This window comes from Procambarus clarkii, chromosome 48 (genome assembly GCF_040958095.1).
Source record: "Procambarus clarkii isolate CNS0578487 chromosome 48, FALCON_Pclarkii_2.0, whole genome shotgun sequence".
Taxonomy (NCBI): domain Eukaryota; kingdom Metazoa; phylum Arthropoda; class Malacostraca; order Decapoda; family Cambaridae; genus Procambarus; species Procambarus clarkii.
The window spans coordinates 29,568,600-29,586,979 of record NC_091197.1 but is presented as its reverse complement, the minus strand read 5'-3'; positions in this window follow the sequence as shown (position 1 = coordinate 29,586,979).

Here is an 18,380-nt window from a genome sequence, read left to right as displayed (position 1 = left end):
GCCTCCTGGTTGCCGGACTGATCAACCAGGCTGTTGGATGCGGCTGCTCGCAGCCTGACGTATGAGTCACAGCCTGGTTGATCAGGTGTAATTATGTTTAGAGCAGGGTTCTTCCCAGCTGGTTTCACCATTTGTGTTGTCTTCAAAGATTGCCTTGATAGCATTGCTCTAGTTGCTTGAGCTGCTGCTGTGGGATGTGGTTGCATATTTACACTATATGCGGCCTTTCGTGCTTTCCAGCGTGCAGTTCTAGATCATCAGGAATCTTCTTAGTTGTATTCCTTGCGGTTTGCCTCTCTTTTTACACCCTTTCTACTTTCTGGAGGGAAAGGGAAGGGAAGGGAAGGGAATTATTAGGAGAAATCACTAAATCATTATAACTATATAGCATTTGGAAGGGATCAATATAAGGATTTTTGATGGGACATGGGGACGAAATTGTGCCCAACCACTTGGACAGTCGGGGATTGAAAACCGGCTTGCAAAAAAATGGGCCTTCGCTCTACTGTCTAGCCCAAGTGGTTGGGCGGGAAGGGAAGGTAGATCAATCTTTGATAGCTGGCAGTGCAGTATTTTAGCCTCAGTCTGCTTCAGTTGAGTTCTTCGGATCCAGCTTTGGGCCATGTGTAGATCCATATCTCCTGGTTCCTGGCTGGGGTAGGGGTTCTAGTGCATCGTTCGCTCTGGACAGTGCTCCTGTTCACCCTTCGTTTTTGAAGTGTTGACCTTTTAGGCAAGTTGATTGAAACCTCAGGTAACCTCAGGGCTGTCATTTGCAGTTGAAGTGGTGTGCTTGGGTTGCGCTATACTGCTCCTGCATCAGCTTTGCCAACTCGAGAGTCAATGACGATACGAAACAAATGCTCAGCAGCTTCATGTAAGGTTTATCTTGTTTTCTTGAAGGTTTTTCCTCTTAGCTAAGGAAGGAATAAGGAATAGCTAAGCTTAGCTAGCTTCCTTAGCTTAGCTAAGGAATACTGTCACTATGGCGGTGTGTCCACTCACAGGCTGAGTGACGCTGCCCAATACTGTCACTATGGCGGTGTGTCCACTCACAGGATGAGTGGCGCTGCCCAATACTGTCACTATGGCGGTGTGTCCACTCACAGGCTGAGTGACGGTGCCCAATACTGTCACTATGGCGGTGTGTCCACTCACAGGATGAGTGACGCTGCCCAATACTGTCACTATGGCGGTGTGTCCACTCACAGGATGAGTGACGCTGCCCAATACTGTCACTATAGTGGTGTGTCCACTCACAGGATGAGTGACGCTGCCCAATACTGTCACTATGGCGGTGTATCCACTCACAAGATGAGTGACGCTGCCCAATACTGTCACTATAGCGGTGTGTCCACTCACAGGATGAGTGACGCTGCCCAATACTGTCACTATGGCGGTGTGTTCATTCACAGGATGAGTGGCGCTGCCCAATACTGTCACTATAGCGGTGTGTTCACTCACACAATGAGTGACGCTGCCCATTACTGTCACTATGGTGGTGTGTTCACTCACAGAATAAGTGGCGCTACATAATACTGTCACTATGGCGGTGTGTTCACTCACAGGATGAGTGATGCTGCCCAATACTGTCACTATGGCGGTGTGTTCACTCACAGGATGAGTGATGCTGCCCAATACTGTCACTATGGCGGTGTGTCCCCTCACAGGATGAGTGACGCTGCCCAATACTGTCACTATAGCGGTGTGTCCACTCACAGGATGAGTGACGCTGCCCAATACTGTCACTATAGCGGTGTGTCCACTCACAGGATGAGTGACGCTGAACAAAACTGTCACTATGGCGGTGTGTCCACTCACAGGATGAGTGACGCTGCCCAATACGTTCACTATAGCGGTGTGTCCACTCACCGGATGAGTGACGCTGCCCAATACTGTCACTATGGCGGTGTGTCCACTCACAGGATGAGTGACGCTGCCCAAAACTGTCACTATGCCGGTGTGTCCACTCACAGGATGAGTGACGCTGCCCAATACTGTCACTATAGCGGTGTGTCCACTCACAGGATGAGTGACGCTGCCCAATACTGTCACTATGGCGGTGTGTTCACTCACAGGATGAGTGACGCTGCCCAATACTGTCACTATTGCGGTGTGTCCGATCACAGGATGAGTGACGCTGCCCAATACTGTCACTATGGCGGTGTGTCCACTAACAGGATGAGTGGCGCTGCCCAATACTGTCACTATGGCGGTGTGTCCACTCACAGGATGAGTGGTGCTGCCCAATACTGTCACTATGGCGATGTGTCCACCCACAGGATGAGTGACGCTGCCCAATACTGTCACTATGGCGGTTTGTCCACTCACAGGATGAGTGACACTGCCAATACTGTCACTATGGCGGTGTGTCCTCCCACAGGATGAGTGACGCTGCTCAATACTGTCACTATAGCGGTATGTCCACCCACAGGATGAGTGACGCTGCCCAATACTGTCACTATGGCGGTGAACCCACTCACAGGATGAGTGGTGCTGCCCAATACTGTCACTGTGGCTGTGTGTCCACCCACAAGATGAGTGACGCTGCCCAGAACTGTCACTATGGCGGTGTGTCCACCAACAGGATGAGTGACGCTGCCCAATACTGTCACTATGGCGGTGTGTCCACTCACAGGATTATTGGTACTGCCCAATACTGTCACTATGGTGGTGTGTTCACTCACAGGATGAGTGGCGCTGCCCAATACTCTCACTATGGCGGTGTGTTCACTCACAGGATGAGTGGCTCTGCCCAATATTGTCACTGTGGTGGTGTGTTCACTCACAGGATTAGAGGCGTTGCCTAATACTCTCACAATGGCGGTGTGTTCACTCACAGGATGAGTGGCTCTGCCCAATACTGTCACTATGGTGGTGTGTCCACTCACAGGATGAGTGACGCTGCCCAATACTGTCACTATGGCGGTGTGTCCACTCACAAGAAGAGTGACGCTGCCCAATACTGTCACTATAGCGGTGTGTCCACTCGCAGGATGAATGACGCTGCCCAATACTGTCACTATGGCGGTGTGTCCACTCACAGGATGAGTGACGCTGCCACATACTATCACTATGGTGGTGTGTCCACTCACAGGATGAGTGACGCTGCCCAATACTGTCACTATAGCGGTGTGTCCACTCACAGGATGAGTGACGCTGCCCAAGACTGTCACTATGGCGGTGTGTCCACTCACAGGATGAGTGACGCTGCCCAATACTGTCACTATAGTGGTGTGTCCACTCACAGGATGAGTGACGCTGCCCAATACTGTCACTATGGCGGTGTTTCCACTCACGAGATGAGTAACGCTGCCCAATACTGTCACTATAGCGGTGTGTCCACTCACAGGATGAGTGACGCTGCCCAATACTGTCACTATGGCGGTGTGTCCACTCACAGGATGAGTAACGCTGCCCAATACTGTCACTATGGTGGTGTGTCCACTCACACGATGAGTGACGCTGCCCAATACTGTCACTATGGCGGTGTGTTCATTCACAGGATGAGTGGCGCTGCCCAATACAGTCACTATAGCGGTGTGTTCACTCACACGATGAGTGACGCTGCCCAATACTGCCACTATGGTGGTGTGTTCACTCACAGAATGAGTGGCGCTACATAATACTGTCACTATGGCGGTGTGTTCACTCACAGGATGACTGATGCTGCCCAATACTGTCACTATGGCGGTGTGTTCACTCGCAGGATGAGTGATGCTGCCCAATACTGTCACTATGGCGGTGTGTCCCCTCACAGGATGAGTGACGCTGCCCAATACTGTCACTATAGCGGTGTGTCCACTCACAGGATGAGTGACGCTGCCCAATACTGTCACTATGGCGGTGTGTCCACTCACAGGATGAGTGACACTGCCCAATACTGTCACTATGGTGGTGTGTCCACTCAGAAGGATGAGTGACGCTGCCCAATACTGTCACTATAGCGGTGTGTCCACTCACAGGATGAGTGACGCTGAACAAAACTGTCACTATGGCGGTGTGTCCACTCACACGATGAGTGACGCTGCCCAATACTGTCACTATGGTGGTGTGTTCACTCACAGAATGAGTGGCGCTACATAATACTGTCACTATGGCGGTGTGTTCACTCACAGGATGAGTGATGCTGCCCAATACTGTCACTATGGTGGTGTGTCCCCTCACAGGATGAGTGACGCTGCCCAATACTGTCACTATGGCGGTGTGTCCACTCACAGGATGAGTGGCGCTGCCCAATACTGTCACTATGGCGTTGTGTACACTCACAGGATGAGTGGCGCTGCCCAATACTGTCACTATTGCGGTGTGTCCACTCACAGAATGAGTGGCGCTGCCTAATACTGTCACTATGGCGGTGTGTTCACTCACAGGATGAGTGATGCTGCCCAATACTGTCACTATGGCGGTGTGTTCACTCACAGGATGAGTGACGCTGCCCAATACTGTCACTATAGCGGTGAGTCCACTCACAGGATGAGTGACGCTGCCCAATACTGTCACTATAGCGGTGTGTCCACTCACAGGATGAGTGACGCTGAACAAAACTGTCAATATGGCGGTGTGTCCACTCACAGGATGAGTGACGCTGCCCAATACTGTCACTATAGCGGTGTGTCCACTCACAGGATGAGTGACGCTGCCCAATACTGTCACTATGGCGGTGTGTCCACTCACAGGATGAGTGACGCTTCCCAAAACTGTCACTATGCCGGTGTGTCCACTCACAGGATGAGTGACGCTGCCCAATTCTGTCACTTTAGCGGTGTGTCCACTCACAGGATGAGTGACGCTGCCCAATACTGTCACTATGGCGGTGTGTTCACTCACAGGATGAGTGACGCTGCCCAATACTGTCACTATTGCGGTGTGTCCGATCACAGGATGAGTGACGCTGCCCAATACTGTCACTATGGCGGTGTGTCCACTAACAGGATGAGTGGCGCTGCCTAATACTGTCACTATGGCGGTGTGTTCACTCACAGGATGAGTGATGCTGCCCAATACTGTCACTATGGCGGTGTGTTCACTCACAGGATGAGTGACGCTGCCCAATACTGTCACTATAGCGGTGAGTCCACTCACAGGATGAGTGACGCTGCCCAATACTGTCACTATAGCGGTGTGTCCACTCACAGGATGAGTGACGCTGAACAAAACTGTCAATATGGCGGTGTGTCCACTCACAGGATGAGTGACGCTGCCCAATACTGTCACTATAGCGGTGTGTCCACTCACAGGATGAGTGACGCTGCCCAATACTGTCACTATGGCGGTGTGTCCACTCACAGGATGAGTGACGCTTCCCAAAACTGTCACTATGCCGGTGTGTCCACTCACAGGATGAGTGACGCTGCCCAATTCTGTCACTTTAGCGGTGTGTCCACTCACAGGATGAGTGACGCTGCCCAATACTGTCACTATGGCGGTGTGTTCACTCACAGGATGAGTGACGCTGCCCAATACTGTCACTATTGCGGTGTGTCCGATCACAGGATGAGTGACGCTGCCCAATACTGTCACTATGGCGGTGTGTCCACTAACAGGATGAGTGGCGGTGCCCAATACTGTCACTATGGCGGTGTGTCCACTCACAGGATGAGTGGTGCTGCCCAATACTGTCACTATGGCGGTGTGTCCACCCACAGGATGAGTGACGCTGCCCAATACTGTCACTATGGCGGTTTGTCCACTCACAGGATGAGTGACACTGCCAATACTGATACTATGGCGGTGTGTCCACCCACAGGATGAGTGACGCTGCTCAATACTGTCACTATAGCGGTGTGTCCACCCACAGGATGAGTGACGCTGCCCAATACTGTCACTATAGCGGTGAGCCCACTCACAGGATGAGTGGTGCTGCCCAATACTGTCACTGTGGCTGTGTGTCCACCCACAAGATGAGTGACGCTGCCCAGAACTGTCACTATGGCGGTGTGTCCACCAACAGGATGAGTGACGCTGCCCAATACTGTCACTATGGCGGTGTGTCCACTCACAGGATGATTGGTACTGCCCAATACTGTCACTATGGTGGTGTGTTCACTCACAGGATGAGTGGCGCTGCCCAATACTCTCACTATGGCGGTGTGTTCACTCACAGGATGAGTGGCGTTGCCCAATACTCTCACTATGGCGGTGTGTTCACTCACAGGATGAGTGGCTCTGCCCAATACTGTCACTATAGCGGTTATTCCACTCACAGGATGAATGACGCTTCCCAATACCTTGAGTTACCTTGAGGTGCTTCCGGGGCTTAGCGTCCCCGCGGCCCGGTCGTCGACCAGGCCTCCTGGTTGCCGGACTGATCAACCAGGCTGTTGGATGCGGCTGCTCGCAGCCTGACGTATGAGTCACAGCCTGGTTGATCAGGTGTAATTATGTTTAGAGCAGGGTTCTTCCCAGCTGGTTTCACCATTTGTGTTGTCTTCAAAGATTGCCTTGATAGCATTGCTCTAGTTGTTTGAGCTGCTGCTGTGGGATGTGGTTGCATATTTACACTATATGCGGCCTGTCGTGCTTTCCAGCGTGCAGTTCTAGATCATCAGGAATCTTCTTAGTTGTATTCCTTGCGGTTTGCCTCTCTTTTTACACCCTTGCTACTTTCTGGAGGGAAAGGGAAGGGAAGGGAAGGGAATTATTAGGAGAAATCACTAAATCATTATAACTATATAGCATTTGGAAGGGATCAATATAAGGATTTTTGATGGGACATGGGGACGAAATTGTGCCCAACCACTTGGACAGTCGGGGATTGAAAACCGGCTTGCAAAAAAATGGGCCTTCGCTCTACTGTCTAGCCCAAGTGGTTGGGCGGGAAGGGAAGGTAGATCAATCTTTGATAGCTGGCAGTGCAGTATTTTAGCCTCAGTCTGCTTCAGTTGAGTTCTTCGGATCCAGCTTTGGGCCATGTGTAGATCCATATCTCCTGGTTCCTGGCTGGGGTAGGGGTTCTAGTGCATCGTTCGCTCTGGACAGTGCTCCTGTTCACCCTTCGTTTTTGAAGTGTTGACCTTTTAGGCAAGTTGATTGAAACCTCAGGTAACCTCAGGGCTGTCATTTGCAGTTGAAGTGGTGTGCTTGGGTTGCGCTATACTGCTCCTGCATCAGCTTTGCCAACTCGAAAGTCAATGACGATACGAAACAAATGCTCAGCAGCTTCATGTAAGGTTTATCTTGTTTTCTTGAAGGTTTTTCCTCTTAGCTAAGGAAGGAATAAGGAATAGCTAAGCTTAGCTAGCTTCCTTAGCTTAGCTAAGGAATACTGTCACTATGGCGGTGTGTCCACTCACAGGCTGAGTGACGCTGCCCAATACTGTCACTATGGCGGTGTGTCCACTCACAGGATGAGTGGCGCTGCCCAATACTGTCACTATGGCGGTGTGTCCACTCACAGGCTGAGTGACGCTGCCCAATACTGTCACTATGGCGGTGTGTCCACTCACAGGATGAGTGACGCTGCCCAATACCTTCACTATAGCGGTGTGTCCACTCACAGGATGAGTGACGCTGCCCAATACTGTCACTATGGCGGTGTGTCCACTCACAGGATGAGTGACGCTGCCCAATACTGTCACTATAGTGGTGTGTCCACTCACAGGATGAGTGACGCTGCCCAATACTGTCACTATGGCGGTGTATCCACTCACAAGATGAGTGACGCTGCCCAATACTGTCACTATAGCGGTGTGTCCACTCACAGGATGAGTGACGCTGCCCAATACTGTCACTATGGCGGTGTGTTCATTCACAGGATGAGTGGCGCTGCCCAATACTGTCACTATAGCGGTGTGTTCACTCACACAATGAGTGACGCTGCCCATTACTGTCACTATGGTGGTGTGTTCACTCACAGAATAAGTGGCGCTACATAATACTGTCACTATGGCGGTGTGTTCACTCACAGGATGAGTGATGCTGCCCAATACTGTCACTATGGCGGTGTGTTCACTCACAGGATGAGTGATGCTGCCCAATACTGTCACTATGGCGGTGTGTCCCCTCACAGGATGAGTGACGCTGCCCAATACTGTCACTATAGCGGTGTGTCCACTCACAGGATGAGTGACGCTGCCCAATACTGTCACTATAGCGGTGTGTCCACTCACAGGATGAGTGACGCTGAACAAAACTGTCACTATGGCGGTGTGTCCACTCACAGGATGAGTGACGCTGCTCAATACGTTCACTATAGCGGTGTGTCCACTCACAGGATGAGTGACGCTGCCCAATACTGTCACTATGGCGGTGTGTCCACTCACAGGATGAGTGACGCTGCCCAAAACTGTCACTATGCCGGTGTGTCCACTCACAGGATGAGTGACGCTGCCCAATACTTTCACTATAGCGGTGTGTCCACTCACAGGATGAGTGACGCTGCCCAATACTGTCACTATGGCGGTGTGTTCACTCACAGGATGAGTGACGCTGCCCAATACTGTCACTATTGCGGTGTGTCCGATCACAGGATGAGTGACGCTGCCCAATACTGTCACTATGGCGGTGTGTCCACTAACAGGATGAGTGGTGCTGCCCAATACTGTCACTATGGCGATGTGTCCACCCACAGGATGAGTGACGCTGCCCAATACTGTCACTATGGCGGTTTGTCCACTCACAGGATGAGTGACACTGCCAATACTGTCACTATGGCGGTGTGTCCACCCACAGGATGAGTGACGCTGCTCAATACTGTCACTATAGCGGTGTGTCCACCCACAGGATGATTGACGCTGCCCAATACTGTCACTATGGCGGTGAACCCACTCACAGGATGAGTGGTGCTGCCCAATACTGTCACTGTGGCTGTGTGTCCACCCACAAGATGAGTGACGCTGCCCAGAACTGTCACTATGGCGGTGTGTCCACCAACAGGATGAGTGACGCTGCCCAATACTGTCACTATGGCGGTGTGTCCACTCACAGGATTATTGGTACTGCCCAATACTGTCACTATGGTGGTGTGTTCACTCACAGGATGAGTGGCGCTGCCCAATACTCTCACTATGGCGGTGTGTTCACTCACAGGATGAGTGGCTCTGCCCAATATTGTCACTGTGGTGGTGTGTTCACTCACAGGATGAGAGGCGTTGCCTAATACTCTCACTATGGCGGTGTGTTCACTCACAGGATGAGTGGCTCTGCCCAATACTGTCACTATGGTGGTGTGTCCACTCACAGGATGAGTGACGCTGCCCAATACTGTCACTATGACGGTGTGTCCACTCACAAGAAGAGTGACGCTGCCCAATACTGTCACTATAGCGGTGTGTCCACTCGCAGGATGAATGACGCTGCCCAATACTGTCACTATGGCGGTGTGTCCACTCACAGGATGAGTGACGCTGCCACATACTATCACTATGGCGGTGTGTCCACTCACAGGATGAGTGACGCTGCCCAATACTGTCACTATAGCGGTGTGTCCACTCACAGGATGAGTGACGCTGCCCAAGACTGTCACTATGGCGGTGTGTCCACTCACAGGATGAGTGACGCTGCCCAATACTGTCACTATAGTGGTGTGTCCACTCACAGGATGAGTGACGCTGCCCAATACTGTCACTATGGCGGTGTTTCCACTCACAAGATGAGTAACGCTGCCCAATACTGTCACTATAGCGGTGTGTCCACTCACAGGATGAGTGACGCTGCCCAATACTGTCACTATGGCGGTGTGTCCACTCACAGGATGAGTAACGCTGCCCAATACTGTCACTATGGTGGTGTGTCCACTCACAGGATGAGTGACGCTGCCCAATACTGTCACTATGGCGGTGTGTTCATTCACAGGATGAGTGGCGCTGCCCAATACAGTCACTATAGCGGTGTGTTCACTCACACGATGAGTGACGCTGCCCAATACTGTCACTATGGTGGTGTGTTCACTCACAGAATGAGTGGCGCTACATAATACTGTCACTATGGCGGTGTGTTCACTCACAGGATGACTGATGCTGCCCAATACTGTCACTATGGCGGTGTGTTCACTCACAGGATGAGTGATGCTGCCCAATACTGTCACTATGGCGGTGTGTCCCCTCACAGGATGAGTGACGCTGCCCAATACTGTCACTATAGCGGTGTGTCCACTCACAGGATGAGTGACGCTGCCCAATACTGTCACTATGGCGGTGTGTCCACTCACAGGATGAGTGACACTGCCCAATACTGTCACTATGGTGGTGTGTCCACTCAGAAGGATGAGTGACGCTGCCCAATACTGTCACTATAGCGGTGTGTCCACTCACAGGATGAGTGACGCTGAACAAAACTGTCACTATGGCGGTGTGTCCACTCACACGATAAGTGACGCTGCCCAATACTGTCACTATGGTGGTGTGTTCACTCACAGAATGAGTGGCGCTACATAATACTGTCACTATGGCGGTGTGTTCACTCAGAGGATGAGTGATGCTGCCCAATACTGTCACTATAGGCGGTGTGTTCACTCACAGGATGAGTGATGCTGCCCAATACTGTCACTATGGTGGTGTGTCCCCTCACAGGATGAGTGACGCTGCCCAATACTGTCACTATGGCGGTGTGTCCACTCACAGGATGAGTGGCGCTGCCCAATACTGTCACTATGGCGGTGTGTACACTCACAGGATGAGTGGCGCTGCCCAATACTGTCACTATTGCGGTGTGTCCACTCACAGAATGAGTGGCGCTGCCTAATACTGTCACTATGGCGGTGTGTTCACTCACAGGATGAGTGATGCTGCCCAATACTGTCACTATGGTGGTGTGTTCACTCACAGGATGAGTGATGCTGCCCAATACTGTCACTATGGCGGTGTGTCCCCTCACAGGATGAGTGACGCTGCCCAATACTGTCACTATAGCGGTGAGTCCACTCACAGGATGAGTGACGCTGCCCAATACTGTCACTATAGCGGTGTGTCCACTCACACGATGAGTGATGCTGCCCAATACTGTCACTATAGGCGGTGTGTTCACTCACAGGATGAGTGATGCTGCCCAATACTGTCACTATGGTGGTGTGTCCCCTCACAGGATGAGTGACGCTGCCCAATACTGTCACTATGGCGGTGTGTCCACTCACAGGATGAGTGGCGCTGCCCAATACTGTCACTATGGCGTTGTGTACACTCACAGGATGAGTGGCGCTGCCCAATACTGTCACTATTGCGGTGTGTCCACTCACAGAATGAGTGGCGCTGCCTAATACTGTCACTATGGCGGTGTGTTCACTCACAGGATGAGTGATGCTGCCCAATACTGTCACTATGGCGGTGTGTTCACTCACAGGATGAGTGATGCTGCCCAATACTGTCACTATGGCGGTGTGTCCCCTCACAGGATGAGTGACGCTGCCCAATACTGTCACTATAGCGGTGAGTCCACTCACAGGATGAGTGACGCTGCCCAATACTGTCACTATAGCGGTGTGTCCACTCACAGGATGAGTGACGCTGAACAAAACTGTCAATATGGCGGTGTGTCCACTCACAGGATGAGTGACGCTGCCCAATACTGTCACTATAGCGGTGTGTCCACTCACAGGATGAGTGACGCTGCCCAATACTGTCACTATGGCGGTGTGTCCACTCACAGGATGAGTGACGCTGCCCAAAACTGTCACTATGGCGGTGTGTCCGCTCACAGGATGAGTGACGCTGCCCAATACTGTCACTATAGCGGTGTGTCCACTCACAGGATGAGTGACGCTGCCCAATACAGTCACTATGGTGGTGTGTTCACTCATAGGATGAGTGGCGCTGCCCAATACTGTCACTATGGTGGTGTGTTCACTCACAGGATGAGTGGCGCTGCCCAATACTCTCACTATGGCGGTGTGTTCACTCACAGGATGAGTGGCTCTGCCCAATACTGTCACAATGGTGGTGTGTTCACTCACAGGATGAGTGGCGTTGCCCAATACTCTCACTATGGCGGTGTGTTCACTCACAGGATGAGTGGCTCTGCCCAATACTGTCACTATGGTGGTGTGTCCACTCATATGATGAGTGACGCTGCCCAATACTGTCACTATGGCGGTGTGTACACTCACAAGATGAGTGACGCTGCCCAATACTGTCACTCTAGCGGTTATTCCACTCACATGATGAGTGACGCTGCCCAATACTGTCACTATGGCCGTGTGTCCACTCACAGGATGAGTGACGCTGCCCAATACCTTCACTATAGCGGTGTGTCCACTCACAGGATGAGTGACGCTGTCCAATACTGTCACTATGGCGGTGTGTCCACTCACAGGATGAGTGACGCTGCCCAATACTGTCACTATAGTGGTGTGTCCACTCACAGGATGAGTGACGCTGCCCAATACTGTCACTATGGCGGTGTATCCACTCACAAGATGAGTGACGCTGCCCAATACTGTCACTATAGCGGTGTGTCCACTCACAGGATGAGTGACGCTGAACAAAACTGTCAATATGGCGGTGTGTCTACTCACAGGATGAGTGACGCTGCCCAATACTGTCACTATAGCGGTGTGTCCACTCACAGGATGAGTGACGCTGCCCTATACTGTAACTATGGCGGTGTGTCCACTCACAGGATGAGTGACGCTGCCCAAAACTGTCACTATGGCGGTGTGTCCGCTCACAGGATGAGTGACGCTGCCCAATACTGTCACTATAGCGGTGTGTCCACTCACAGGATGAGTGACGCTGCCCAATACAGTCACTATGGTGGTGTGTTCACTCATAGGATGAGTGGCTCTGCCCAATACTGTCACTATGGTGGTGTGTTCACTCACAGGATGAGTGGTGCTGCCCAATACTGTCACTATGGCGGTGTGTCCACCCACAGGATGAGTGACGCTGCCCAATACTGTCATTATGGCGGTTTGTCCACTCACAGGATGAGTGACACTGCGAATACTGTCACTATGGCGGTGTGTCCACAGACAGGATGAGTGACGCTGCTCAATACTGTCACTATAGCGGTGTGTCCACCCACAGGATGAGTGACGCTGCCCAATACTGTCACTATGGCGGTGAGTCCACTCACAGGATGAGTGGTGCTGCCCAATACTTTCACTGTGGCGGTGTGTCCACCCACAAGATGAGTGACGCTGCCCAGAACTGTCACTATGGCGGTGTGTCCACCAAAAGGATGAGTGACGCTGCCCAATACTGTCACTATGGCGGTGTGTCCACTCACAGGATGATTGGTGCTGCCCAATACAGTCACTATGGTGGTGTTTTCACTGACAGGATGAGTGGCGCTGCCCAATACTCTCACTATGGCGGTGTGTTCACTCACAGGATGAGTGGCGCTGCCCAATACTCTCACTATGGCGGTGTGTTCACTCACAGGATGAGTGGCTCTGCCCAATACTGTCACTGTGGTGGTGTGTTCACTCACAGGATGAGAGGCGTTGCCCAATACTCTCACTATGGCGGTGTGTTCACTCACAGGATGAGTGGCTCTGCCCAATACTGTCACTATGGTGGTGTGTCCACTCACAGGATGAGTGACGGTGCCCAATACTGTCACTATGGCGGTGTGTCCACTCACAAGATGAGTGACGCTGCCCAATACTGTCACTATAGCGGTGTGTCCACTCGCAGGATGAATGACGCTGCCCAATACTGTCACTATAGCGGTGTGTCCACTCACAAGATGAGTGACGCTGCCCAATACTGTCACTATAGCGGTTATTCCACTCACAGGATGAGCGACGCTGCCCAATACTGTCACTATAGCGGTTATTCCACTCACAGGATGAGTGACGCTGCCCAATACTGTCACTATGGCGGTGTGTACCTCACAGGATGAGTGACGCTGCCCAATACCTTCACTATAGCGGTGTGTCCACTCACAGGATGAGTGACGCTGCCCAATACTGTCACTATGGCGGTGTGTCCACTCACAGGATGAGTGACGCTGCCCAATACTGTCTCTATAGTGGTGTGTCCACTCACAGGATGAGTGACGCTGCCCAATACTGTCACTATGGCGGTGTATCCACTTAAAAGATGAGTGACGCTGCCCAATACTGTCACTATAGCGGTGTGTCCACTCACAGGATGAGTGACGCTGCCCAATACTGTCACTATGGCGGTGTGTTCATTCACAGGATGAGTGGCGCTGCCGAATACACTCACTATAGCGGTGTGTTCACTCACACGATGAGTGACGCTGCCCATTACTGTCAGTATGGTGGTGTGTTCACTCACAGAATGAGTGGCGCTACATAATACTGTTACTATGGCGGTGTGTTCATTCACAGGATGAGTGGCGCTGCCGAATACACTCACTATAGCGGTGTGTTCACTCACACGATGAGTGACGCTGCCCATTACTGTCACTATGGTAGTGTGTTCACTCACAGAATGATTGGCGCTACATAATTCTGTCACTATGACGGTGTGTTCACTCACAGGATGAGTGATGCTGCCCAATACTGTCACTATGGCGGTGTGTTCACTCACAGGATGAGTGATGCTGCCCAATACTGTCACTATGGCGGTGTGTCCCCTCACAGGATGAGTGATGCTGCCCAATACTGTCACTATGGCGGTGTGTTCTCTCACAGGATGAGTGGCGCTGCCCAATACTGTCACTATGGTGGTGTGTCCACTCACAGGATGAGTGACGTTGCCCAATACTGTCACTATGGAGCCGGTCGGCCGAGCGGACAGCACTCGGTGTTACGGCCCTGGCGGGACGCAACGGGGTTCTTACTCTGATGTAGTTAGAGGAAGATATATATCCGGCCCCAAGCCAGTAGAGGCTTTCAAGGGATGCGATCCGTGACGCAAGTAACTAAAAGGGGAAGGGAAATAAAGGCAAAAACTTAATATAATATATTGACCACCACCAATAAATATATAAGATATAAAAGGAGTACACAGGGGGAGGGGTATTAATACTATGCAAGGGGCTTATTCACTGTAGTCTTCTGCTGAAGACTCTGGTGCCACACCACTTCCGGTGCCGATTCCTTGGTGCTTTCTTCGTGGCCTCAAGACGTGTCCACTGAGAACGCCGAGTCTACCCTGGCCACAGGTCAGCCACAACACAGGTCCACTGGGGGCACCGTCGTGGAGGCCGTCAACCACACTTCCAGCAGGTCTGCTGGCAGGTACTGAGCCAACAAGGCTGGTACGGCCACTCCACGCACGATAAAAGGGGTACGCCCTAGACAGGAGTCTCGTGTGATATCACCAATCACCCTCCTGTCCTCAATACCCCAGTGGATTATCGTCTCCAACCGTCGGTCCCGGGTAACTCCTTCCACTGCCACTCCACTGGCAGGCTTAACACACCACAGTGTTCTTCCGGGGGGACGACGTCACGACAGCTGCAGCAAACTTCACTGTATGGAGACTGGCTGCCTCGGGTAGACTGACTCCACCTTCAACACAGTGGTCCCAGGTCGGCTCTGTAAGCAGACACGTCATCAATAACTGGGACACTAATACACCACACTCACAGGCTCAGATACTAACACCTGACGCATCCAGTCCATAGATGGCGCTGTCGTCGGAGCACCACCTCACCAGAGGTCAGGGGCGGCGGTGTTGAGCGCTGAACCAGACTGGAAACTGGTCCTCGAGGCCAGTACACGCTGTCCACACTAGGTGTCGTCGTTCGTTTGGCGGGGGTTTCGGGAGCTGACCCACAGATGGCGTGTTTGTCACTGCTCCCGGCTCGGACGCTGAATCCGGGTTCGTAACACCTCCCCACCAAAAAGAATTTGGTTTGGGGTTCTATAAAAAGAAACACAAACCAAATTAGTACGGCGACACAACTCCAAATGGACTTACTTATACTATGAACTGGAGTGATGAGGTTGTCTTGTCCATAGAACTTTTCTACTAGCCATTTCCGGCACAACGGGAGCTTGCAGATAGAAGGCAATGATCTGCCTGACGTAATCTTCCACGTCTCCACTGCGATGTCAAGCAGGGGCGTCATTTCACATCTCTCGAGTACGGATTGGTTTCGACGCGATCTGGGGTGACTCGACACTTTCCTATGTCGTGGCACCGATGATGGCTGACCACAGACGGCATTTCTGGTGCCGGTCCGATGGTCCTTCAGGGAGACAGGAACCTGGAATACAGGGGTCTGATAATTCAGAGTGATAGCGACCGCGAGTAAAACAGTACTTACAGCATACTCTACTAGGTCCACGCCTAGTCCCAACAGGGCTGCTTGCTCACCGAAGATGGCATTCGCTCTGCCCCCGTTAGGTCGACCAACGTTCCGTATAACGCTGTGTTGAGGCTCAGCAGTCACGCGGGGGGTGTCAACCTGTCGGAAACAGTCACTCACATTATCACATATCGTACCTCCTGTATCATCTATTACCTCCCAGGTCCCTTCTTCAACTGCATCACTTGCAGTGCAAATCTCTAATCCCAGGGACCTCTTCTCGATGTTCACGGGAGCCATCATCCTTCGGGTCGTCCACTGATCCTTACTGAGAACACAGAGAGCACATAGGAGAACAAAACAAAATACTGCTAAGAAACATGGGGTCAATTGAGGGATATGCTTCCCGAGCCAGTCATGTCCATAGCCGGCAACATCCACTAGCCTGGCTTGGACCGAAGAGGGCACTAGACCTTTTGAACACACCTCACATACCTCTGAAGTCTGGGGAATCTCTGGCTGGTTCAATACACGCTGTACCTTGCCATACCGCAAGTACACATCCGCCTTCGCTCCAGACTCGTTGGTATCTGTGGGTGCCTGCACACAAGGCCTCTCTTCGTGCTCAGGTACCTCTGCCTTCTTAACTTCATGTTCCTCGTCGAGAGAATCAGGAGACACTGCTAGAATATCATCGATCTGCGGGTGAGAGGACAAATTAGACATGTTCAAATCCGGGTCTGTCTTTACCTGGACATTACCATTGCCTGTTGTCACCTCCGACCTTGCTGTTCTGGTAGACTCGTCCGCAACCTTGGGACGATTGGTGCTCCAATCGGTCACCAAGTCGTTGGCTAGTACCACGTCAATCCCAGCCACAGGGAGGGTATCGACTACTGCCAACTCACATGTGCCGCTGAAATAAGGCGAGTCAAGATGTACTGGCACTAAGGGGGCGATGTACTGCGTCCTTGGAAACCCAACCAGGACAACCTCTGGTCTCCCATCCACACTTACTCCCTCGGGTAACGAGCTCTTCATGATCAGGGACTGGGCTGCTCCACTATCTCTGAGCACTACAATTGATCTACCAGAATGATCACTCGTTACATACCCGGTTGAAGTGTGAGGGGCCAACAAACTTGGTCCTTCCTGCGTCGTCGTAGACTGGTTTCCTACTGGTGATGTAACACAGCTCACCAACATCACCTCCCTTCGTGCGCTGCCACCTCTTCTGCCTCGGCACCTAGCAGCTATATGCCCTTTCTGCCCACAAGTCCAGCACACCATATTCCTCCTCGGACTACGGTGTTTCGGACTGCTAGGACTTGTTCTTCGGGGGCTACTTGGGGGCGTCTTCTTAGCACTTTGTGGGACGGGTCTTTCTTCTTCTACGTCGTGAGGTCTGTCAAACCGGCGCTGGTAATTCCTCGGGACGTACTTAGCAGACGGCCTATGAGTCAGGATATACTCTTCAGCCATGGTGGCTGCTGCACTCAAGGTCTCTACCTGCTGTTCCTCTAAGTACGTCTTGAGGTCTCCAGACAAACAATCCTTGAAGTCCTCGAGCAGAATCAGCTGTTCGAGGTCTTCCCTGGTCTCCACCTTCCGAGAGGCATACCATTCCTGGAAAAGTCGCTCCTTGATCGTGGCGAACTCTGTGAAAGTGTGCTCTGAGGTCTTCTTCAGGTTTCTGAACTTTTGCCTATAAGCCTCAGGTACCAATTGGTACGCCATGAGCACAACTTTCTTCACCTTGTCATAATCGCTGGAGTCGTCAAGGGATAACGTAGAGTAGGCGATTTGGGCCTTCCCAGTCAAGACTGACTGTATCATGATGGCCCAATTCTCCCTTGGCCACTCCAAAGAGGCAGCGACTTTCTCGAAGGCTGCAAAGAATTTTGACACCTCCTTCTCATGGAATTTGGGGACCATTTTGATGTTGCGTACCGGATCGAAGCTGCTGGTGTCCGTTGTTTGCCTCCGACCACCGCCTAATCGCAATACTTCTAGTTCATGTTGTCTCTCTCTTTCCTCCCTTTCTCGCTCTCGTTCTTCTCTCTCTCGTTCTCGTTCTTCTCTCTCTCGTCTCTCTTCTCTTTCTCGTTCTTCTCTCTCTCGTTCTCGTTCTTCTCTCTCTCGTCTCTCTTCTCTTTCTCGTTCTTCTCTCTCTCGTCTCTCTTCTCTTTCTCGTTCTTCTCTTTCTCTTTCTCGTTCTTCTTTTTCTCTTTCTCGTTTTTCTTTTTCTCTTTCTCGTTCTTCTTTTTCTCTTTCTC